The following is a 9,567-nucleotide window of genomic DNA, read 5'->3' on the forward strand; positions in this document are numbered from 1 at the left end:
TCTGTAAGTTGTGCGGCTAAATGATACAACTGTGGCTGAAGAAAATGAAGATAAAAAGATAACCAGTCCACTGAAGCGACACTCCTGTATATTTTGGTAAGATTTTTGCTTCCTGCACCCCATGATTACTAGCTGGACATCCATGTTATCAACAAAAAAATAAAATCATTGTCACTGTATAATCATTCTTGTTATTGTGTCGTCTTCTTTGGTGCATTTTTATTGCACTCACTCTGTCGGTGTACCCATGTCGCCACGTTAAATTGATCTATGGTCCATGGACCAACTCTAATTTATTTTTGGAAAAACCTCTTTTTAAGATGTTCTCTTAAATAGGGGTAAAAAAAAAATTTCAACTCTCTAAATATCCTTTCAAATGAGTTAGGGTCAAGTTAAGATGAGTTTGACTTTACAGACTTTAATTAGTTTTTAAAAATAATATTTATGTACACAAAATCGTATATTTTATTAAATAGTATAATATATTATAATTTTTCATATTTTATATCATATTTATTGTTACATTATTAAAATATATATATATATATATATATATATAATTTAATATTAACTATAATTTATTTATTAATTTCCAATTACAGAATCTGTGTTATAAATTATATACATTAAAGTCCGTTTTTGTGAAGATAAGTTTAAAATTTATTAAGCACTTAGATTTTTTTTTAAATTTTTTAAGAAAAATATGCTAAGAAAAACATATATGATAAGGTTAATTTGATATTATTATAAAAAAATAAAACGAAAAGAAAAACAAATTAATACTATCTTATATGTTCTTCACTTAATTTAATATTATTATAAAAAGATGAAAAGGCAAATAAACTAACATTATCTTATATGTTTTATTAATATGCATTAAAAATAATTGTCTTATTTTAATAAATATTGCTATAAAATATAATTGTGTTAAGAAAAATTATCTTATTTTAAAAAATGTTATAGTATATAACTGTGCTAAGAAGAATTATTTTATTTTAATAAATGGTATTATATGATATATTTTTTATTTTATATTGTAATCATATTTATTTGATCAACATTTAATTAAAAAATGGTATTTTTATTTTTGTAAAAAAGAAAATTGTAAGAAAGGTCACCAGCAGTTTGAGATTTATAATTTTATTTTAATAAAGACTCTGTAATTTACTTATTAACTTTATTTATTTTCAATGTTTATTTTAATTAATGTTTAAAGTAACACTAGCTATTTATTTTCAGTATTTATTAAAGTTAATTAAATTATTTATTTTTAATATTTATTTTGATTAACGTTTTATATTGATTAATATTTATTTTAATTAAATTTTTATGTTGATGTTAAATATTTATTTTTATTTTTATATATTATAATTACCGTTAATGTTATAAAGTGTATTTCTTATATTAAATGTAATAAGAACTTATGTAAAGTTTTACAGTGAAAAAAGTGTGTGAATTGTGTTGTTATTGTTTTTTTAATTAATATTTATGTTTTCTTATATTTGGAGAAATAAAGTAATATATATTTATATTCATAGGATAAAAATAAAGAAAGGTAATATTGAAGATATGTAAAAAATTATGTATATCAAAGTATTTTTCTTAGAGTTGTATGAGGAGATTATTTGTATCTAGTTATTTGATAAGTTAAAAGTAATTAGATTTGCAACAAGTTTAGAGTTAATTGTATTTTCTGAGGTTTACTCCTTCTACCACCACAGGTGTCTTCTTGCACATCCTTATTCTCATTTTGCACTTCAGTTAAAAGGTTTTTCTCATGTAAATTAATATTCGTTGAACAATGCATCTTATACCTTCTCACTTTTTTAAAACCCTAATTTTATAGTCTCCACCCCTTACTTTTCTTTCTCAACAATTTTTTTTATTTTTAACAATTTCTTTTATACGTAAAAAAATATTACAAAAATTATTAAATTATGTAAAATCTACACAAATAAACATTTAAAATGCTCAAAAATTAAAATATACAAAAAAAATTAATAAACTAAAAACAAAAAAATTAAAAGAGTTGAAACGCGAAAGCTTGAACAGATGTAGGAAATTCGTTCAGCCTTTAACGAATCTCGACATTCGTGGATGGATCTTAAGATTCGTTGAAGACTGAACGAATTTTTCATATCCGTTCAAGCCTTCACGTTTCTCTTCTTCTTCCTCTTACACAACACACCACATACATACATTTGCAGAGCATATATACGAAAAGAAAAAAGCTTTAACCACAAAAATGTGCAAGGAAAGAATAAACAAAGAGAAAGAGGGAGGAGAAAGAGGGAGGGAGTAGTGGCTCTGTGTATGCGAAGAAGAGAGGAAGAGAGAAAATGAAGGGGCGGGAGCTCTCTGTGAAGAAGAGAGAAAGAGAGAAAGTGAGGGGTGGGGTTTGTGTGTAATTAGAGAAAGAAAAAAGTGAGGGGGTGGAGGCTGCAGAATTAGGATTTTAAAAAAGGTAAATAAAGTTAAATGGTAAGAGTTAAAATTTTTTAACTTAGGATATTTTTGGAATAAGAAAAGATCTGGAAAGGTGTAGGGAGCAGTTGAGGTGGTGGAGGGAGTAACTCTCGTATTTTTTCTTTTAATCAAAATGATTATTTAAAAACAAAAAGAAGACTCATGAGCTGGTCTTGACCCACAAGATTTTTGGGAATATTTTCATCCAGCGAGCTTTTTCAATAGGGACCTTTTGGTCTTGTGAATTTTTCTGATCCTAACCCATATGAGTAGTGCTGTCAAAACGGGTCATCCGGCCCAACCCGACTCAGCCCACCACGGGTTGGCCACATAGTGAGCTAACCCAACCCGACTCACTTATTAGTGAGTTGAAAATATTTCCCAACCATGTAAAGGATATAGTAGGTTGGGTAGCTTTTGCTATCTTTTATCCATTTGGATTTTTTTGCTCCTAATGTTTCGGGTCATCCCGACAATTATATACTTGTTAATCCGATGCCCACCCTGCCTCATATTGTGCCGGAATGGTATTTTCTATCGATCCATGCCATTCTTCGTAGTATACCTGACAAATCGGGAGGTGTAGCCGCAATAACACTAGTTTTTATATGCCTGTTGGCTTTACCTTTTTGTAAAAGTATGTACGTGCGTAGTTCAAGTTTTCGCCCTATTCACCAAGGAATATTTTGGTTGCTTTTGGCGGATCGCTTACTACTAGGTTGGATCGGATGTCAACCTATGGAGGCACCCTTTGTTACTATTGGACAAATTCCTCCTTTTGTTTTCTTCTTGTTCTTTGCCATAACGCCCATTTCGAGACGAATTGGAAGAGGAATTCCTAATTCTTACACTAGGATGAGACTAAGATGTGAAAAATTCTGCAACCAATCATTTACGTATTACACCAAGAATGAATTGACAAGCACATTCGTTTTAGAGTGGCTATGTTGATATAGCTTAGAAAAGGGAAAAGAGAGTGACCAAACTGAAAAAATGACCTACCTTATTTCATAACCTATATCTTCACTTTCATTGGTTTTCCTTTGCGCATAAAGTTGTTGGTCTTAGTGTGGCTAGCTTGTTTGGTGTATATGGCTAGTCAGTTTCTTATCTCGCCCACTGGTTTGTAATGACAACGAAAGCTTAAGCTCTTTTATGGGACATTGGGATTTCCCTTTCGTAAAAATACCACTTCAAAAGAGTAGATGTTGCGCTATGATATTACGTCCCATGCGAATTTATTATATGAGAGCGGAAACCAAAAAGAACAACATTCAATATCAATCAATTTCAAGTCGTAAATCTATATCAACATAACTAAAGGATGGAGGTCCTTTTTTTTGGCAGCAACTATTCGGTACCAACTAAGAATGTAAAAAAAGACTAATACACAGCAGCCAGCTCATCAACGTAATTGAAAGAAAGGATTGTCGGTTAGATTCAAGGTATGCCAGTTGATTGATTCTACTCCACTTTCCATATTGGCTTAGTGTTACATCTATCATTGGTGTCTCTTTTTTTTATATTATTATATATATATATATATATATATATATATATATATATATATATATATATATATATATATATATATATATATATATATATATATATAAGAGAAAGACACTATAGTGAGTGGTCTGTCCCACCGATTGGTGGGTTAAACGGGTTGGTTCACTAGTTTATTTAATGATAATTTTTTTCAATTAAAAAAAATAACAAATTTTTTCTAATTCAAATCTAAATAAATTTCAATTTATATTGATGTTAAATTCTAAAAACAATTTAAAATAAAATAAATATATAATATAATCTAAAACCATCTTAAACTCTAAATATAATCCAAAAACAAACACAAAAAAGAAAATTAGGTGGATTGACGAGCTAACTTGACTCACCACGAGTTCAACCCGAGTGAATTGAGATTTTAGTGAATCGGCCTCAAAATTGGCCCAACCAAAATTTCAATTATTTTCCAACCCAATCCGGATTAACCCGTGGTAGACTGGATTAACTCACGGAATCTAATCTATTTTGACAACATTACATATGAATCAGGGTCAAATTATATGATAGAACCAAATTGACAGATATACTAACCATATTAATATACTTAATTTTTTTTCCTAAAATCAATTATATTTATATCACTAAAATTAATTTCTTAATTAAAAACACAACATATTTAATTTACTAGAAAAATGTTTTGCAAATAATAACCGGTATATAATAGTCAAATTTACTACATATTCTCACCATATTTTGCTCGCAAGTAATTTCCTTCTAAAACTACACCATTAACATATTCTCTTTTATATTTATTTCTTACTTTAATATTTTTTTTCCATATCTAAGCTAGTTAATAATTTTACTCAAAAATATCACGTGATTTCATACCTAATAAAACCAAATCCTATTAGACTCAATCATATATAGTTTAGTTTCAGTATATGAAACTAAGAATGTTCACTCCATTGAAGGAATTTTTATACTATAAAATCAAGCCAACCATTTGAATAAATTTAAGAATATCAACCTCAACAACCAAATATTTGTATTTATCAAAATTTTATTTCCTCTGGTTAATTTATTTATCATCTTCCTAATTCATTCTTATAATGTCATGAATCATCCTTTTCTTAATATACCACAAAACCTCAATAAAAAATTCCTTACTCATTAACTAAATATTTCCTATATTCCACATAATCTTTGAATACAGCTCAGATGTCAAAATACCTTTTCTCCTTTAAAAAAATTAATATAATAATAATATTAAAAAAATATCCTATATATTTCATATCGGTCTTCAAACATTTAAGATCATAGACTTTCAAAACACTTTTCTCCAATTCTTTATCTCCAATTCTAACAAAAATATATAATAATCATAATAAAAAATAATTAGCTAGAGAAGAGTTACCTTATTTCTAGTATTTGAAATATAATTTTATGTAGTTGTTCAACCTCCATTCTAATATGGTAATTTAGTTTTATTATTATTATTATTATTATTTCTCTTAGTTGTCATTGATGAGTAATTATATTAATTTATTTATTTTATTATCATTTGTATAGTAAAATTATCGACATGTTAACTTTATTTCTCCTCTAAAAGTATCTATATATTTTTTTTAAAAAAATAGTACTTAACATAGACATTTCACTCGCATCAATAAGTATACAAATTTAAATTGTAATTAATTATTTTAGAAGTTACTTTTATTAGTATTATTACAATTTGTGGCATTTACTAATTATTATTCCTCTTCATTTTTTCACTATTCCTTTGTGTTGGTTGATTCATATGATTTAATGAATATTGACTTTTTATAGGACTATCAAAGTTCATTATGTTGGAATAGGAAAAGAACCAGCGTATGGAAAACGAGCGTATGGAGAACGAGCGTATGAAGAACGAGCGTGCCTAACCGAACGCTACAAACCAACAGAACACTGCAGCACTGATGCCAAAGGATGACCCAACAGGACACGAGCAACATCGAATGGTCAAGCCCTTTGCACCGAACGATCAAAGGAGGTGAGCAGAGAAAGAAAGAGTAAAACTCAAACGCACAGAATTTTCGTATATTCACACTGATCTCCAAATCCAATTTACAAGAACAGAGGTCCAGTATTTATAAAATGAAAAGAAACTGCCAAGGACAGTTAATCAACAACTGTCCTGGCCAACTAACTAACTAACGCTCGGCTTAACTCTAACACTCCCTTCTAAGCCGAGCACTTACAAGTAGCACCCATCCTTGCAAGCCTATCTCGCACACCACATTGAGACCGAACGGTGTGTGATCGAACGTTGTGTTTGGGACTCATAGAACTCACACTTGTCCGTCCATTGAGCAACTGTTCCTGCCAATCACGTAACAAAGGCGGATGCCAACTTGCGCGAGTTGTGCGATCAAGATCGAATGGTTTGAAAGAGCGACTGAGAGACATGACCGAATGGTTTGAGTGCGGTTTCCAGTTTGACGCTCTTGAGTGACGCCTCGCTCGGTTGAATGAATGTTGTGGTCGGGTGTGGCTGAATGACGTGACCGAACGATGTTTGCCATGTCTCGGTTCACCAGTGACTCCCTGTGCTTCTTTGGCAGCATTCCCTTCAATGCTTTTCTTCTTCTTCTCAGCTGGAATGTCAACTAGCTTCTAGATTCCATTCTTCCTAACTGAATCAACTTGTTCTCTCATTGCATCCTTCCACATGGATTTCTTTAAGGCCTCGGTTTGACCGATCGGTTTTGCACCTGCAAACATAGCTACGTGCACCAGACCTTCCTCAATACCAGTCCGTGTATCAGTATTCATCTTGCAAGATTCTTCATACATTACAGACTTCACTAGGTTGATCTGAAATGTTTTATCCTTCGAGATCTTGCTCCTTAAGATCAGGTTTTTCTTTCTATCAAACACTTCAACCTTATTGAAGCCTCCCATTACTACCGTAAAACCCTTTTAAATTAGCTGACCAATACTCAGAAGATTGTACCTTATTGCAAGCACAAACAACACACCAGTTAGAATGACACGCGAGCCATTCTTCCTTCTGATAACCACATCACCAATTCCCTCTACCTTTGAAGTGTTGTCATCAGCAAATTTCACCACACTCTTCTTGGTTTTATCAAAATTTACCAACCATTTCCTGTGGCAAGTCATATGATTCGAACATCCCGAATCCAAATACCATAGTTTATCTTGAGAATGTGAACTTACTTTAGATGTAGTTGTCATTAATATAATGGGTTCTTCTGAATCAGACTCCACTTGAGCTACGTAGGCCTCCTTTCCATGACTCTTCTTCTATTCTTCCTTTTCAGCATAGCACTCACTAGTGTAATGCCCATACCTATGACAATTAAAACACTCAATTTTCCTCTTGTCCTTCTTGTGGAAATTCTTCTCAGATTTGCCTTCCTCCTCTGTTGAAGACTCATTCTGGTCATCTTTGTTCCTATCTTTTCCCCACTTTCCTTTACCATTTTTTCCTTTTCATTTCTTGAATGTCTTCTTCTCTACATGTTGAGCCTTCAATGCCTGCTCCTCGAGTTTGATGGGATTTCTTTCCCGCATCCTCATCTCATACGCCTCTAGAGAGCTTTGAAGTTTTTCTATCTTTAGTTTTTCAAGATCTCTCGACTCCTCAATTGCTACCACAATATGATCAAACATCAGAGGCAGTGACCGCATAACTTTCTTAATCACCATGAGATCAGTAACAGTGTCACCACAACCTTTCATCTGGTTAGCAATTGACAATATTTTGTTGAAAAACTCACTCACCTTATCACCATCTTCCATCAGTAGGTGCTCGTACTGTCTCCTCAATGCCTGAAGCTTTACCTTCTTCACTTTTTCCCCTCCGGCATGACAGCCCACCAAGATGTTCCAAGCTTCTCTTGCTGAATCCGCATTTTGTATCTTCTCAAAATGAATATCGTCCACCATTGATGGATAATCAACAAAGCTTTATCATCTTTCCTCTTAAACTCCTCTTTCTTTGTGTCACGCAAATCAGACGCAGAAACCATTCCCTCCATCACGCTGCTGACATCTTGAACACGAAACAAGACACACATTTGTGTGCTCCACCTGCTCTAGTTCTTGTTTGTGAGAACAGGTAGATTAACAGACATATCTCTACTGGCCATTCTTTACACCCTCGATCTTTCACCAAGAAATACAGTCTTGATCTTCTTCACGCTTCAATCACCTTTCCGCATAGCCTCCTCCAAGCCCTTGATGATTTCTGAAGCTCCCAAGTCACGAACCTAAAGCTCTGGATACCACTGTTGGAATAGGAAAAGAACGAGTGTCTGAAAAATGAGCGTCTGGAGAACGAGCATCTGAAGAACGAGCGTGCCTAACCGAACGCTACAAACGACCATAACACTGCAGCATTGTCGCCAGAGGACGACCCAACAGGACACGAGGAGCATCGAACGGTCAAGCCCTTTGCACCAAACGGTCAAAGGAGGTGAGCAGAGAAAGAAAGAGTAAAACTCAAACGCACAAAATTTTCGTATATTCACACTGATCTCCAAATCCAATTTACAAGAACAGAGGTCCAGTATTTATAAAATGAAAAACAACTGCCAAGGACAGTTAATCAACAGCTGTCCTGGCCAACTAACTAACTAACGCTCGGCTTAACTCTAACACATTCAAGGTTGTAAGTCAAGAAAATACAATTAATTGCATCTAAAATACTTTATCTGTCTTACTATTTAAATATAATGTAAAATATTTTAATTATTTGTATTTAATATGCAGTATCCACGTCAAACAATGAACTATGAGGCCGGATGTTACGTAATGAAGTACACATACACAATTATATTTACAAACATTAACAACGAGAGATGTAATAAAAATTCACTTAAACACTTTACTTATTTAATGTGAATTTTATGTTCTATTGATAATGTTCATTTTTTTTAGTTATTCAACCATTCATCTTATGAAAAATAAAAATATAGAATACATTAGAATGTAATGAACTACATTTTTTTAAAAGCATTTCTAATAAGTTGTAGAATTCTTAAGTTTATGTAAATATAAAACAAAATCTTACATGTCTTTTTTTTTTTTACAATGTTTTATATCGTTTAATTATTAAAGAAATAATATGTTTGGAAATTATACATTATGATACGAAGGATGATATTATTACTAATAAAAAACCCACTAAAGTAAAAAGAAATTCAAAAGAAAAAAATTCTCACGATTATTTAATAACTATCATAAAATGTTTAATTTATAATGTTAGTTGACACTAATCCACTAGTATAGAAAAATCATTCTATATCTATTAAAAAAAGTTTTTTTATACTTGTTCTGAAACTCATATAAAAGTAGGAATATATAAAGTATTGACCTTTTATATTAGTTTCACAACTGACATAGAAAATGTTACTTTTTATATTGATTAAAGGTACAATTGATATAGAAAAATCTCTCCTTAGCCAAAATTATCAAACCTCTTTCTTGCCTTGTAGATAAGGAAATTTTGAAGGTCTATCACCATGAAACACCACCGTTAAACTTGCATCGCGCGCTAACAGACACAAGCATCTCCTCTACAGA

Source organism: Vigna angularis, chromosome 11 (assembly GCF_016808095.1).
Source record: "Vigna angularis cultivar LongXiaoDou No.4 chromosome 11, ASM1680809v1, whole genome shotgun sequence".
Lineage (NCBI taxonomy): Eukaryota > Viridiplantae > Streptophyta > Magnoliopsida > Fabales > Fabaceae > Vigna > Vigna angularis.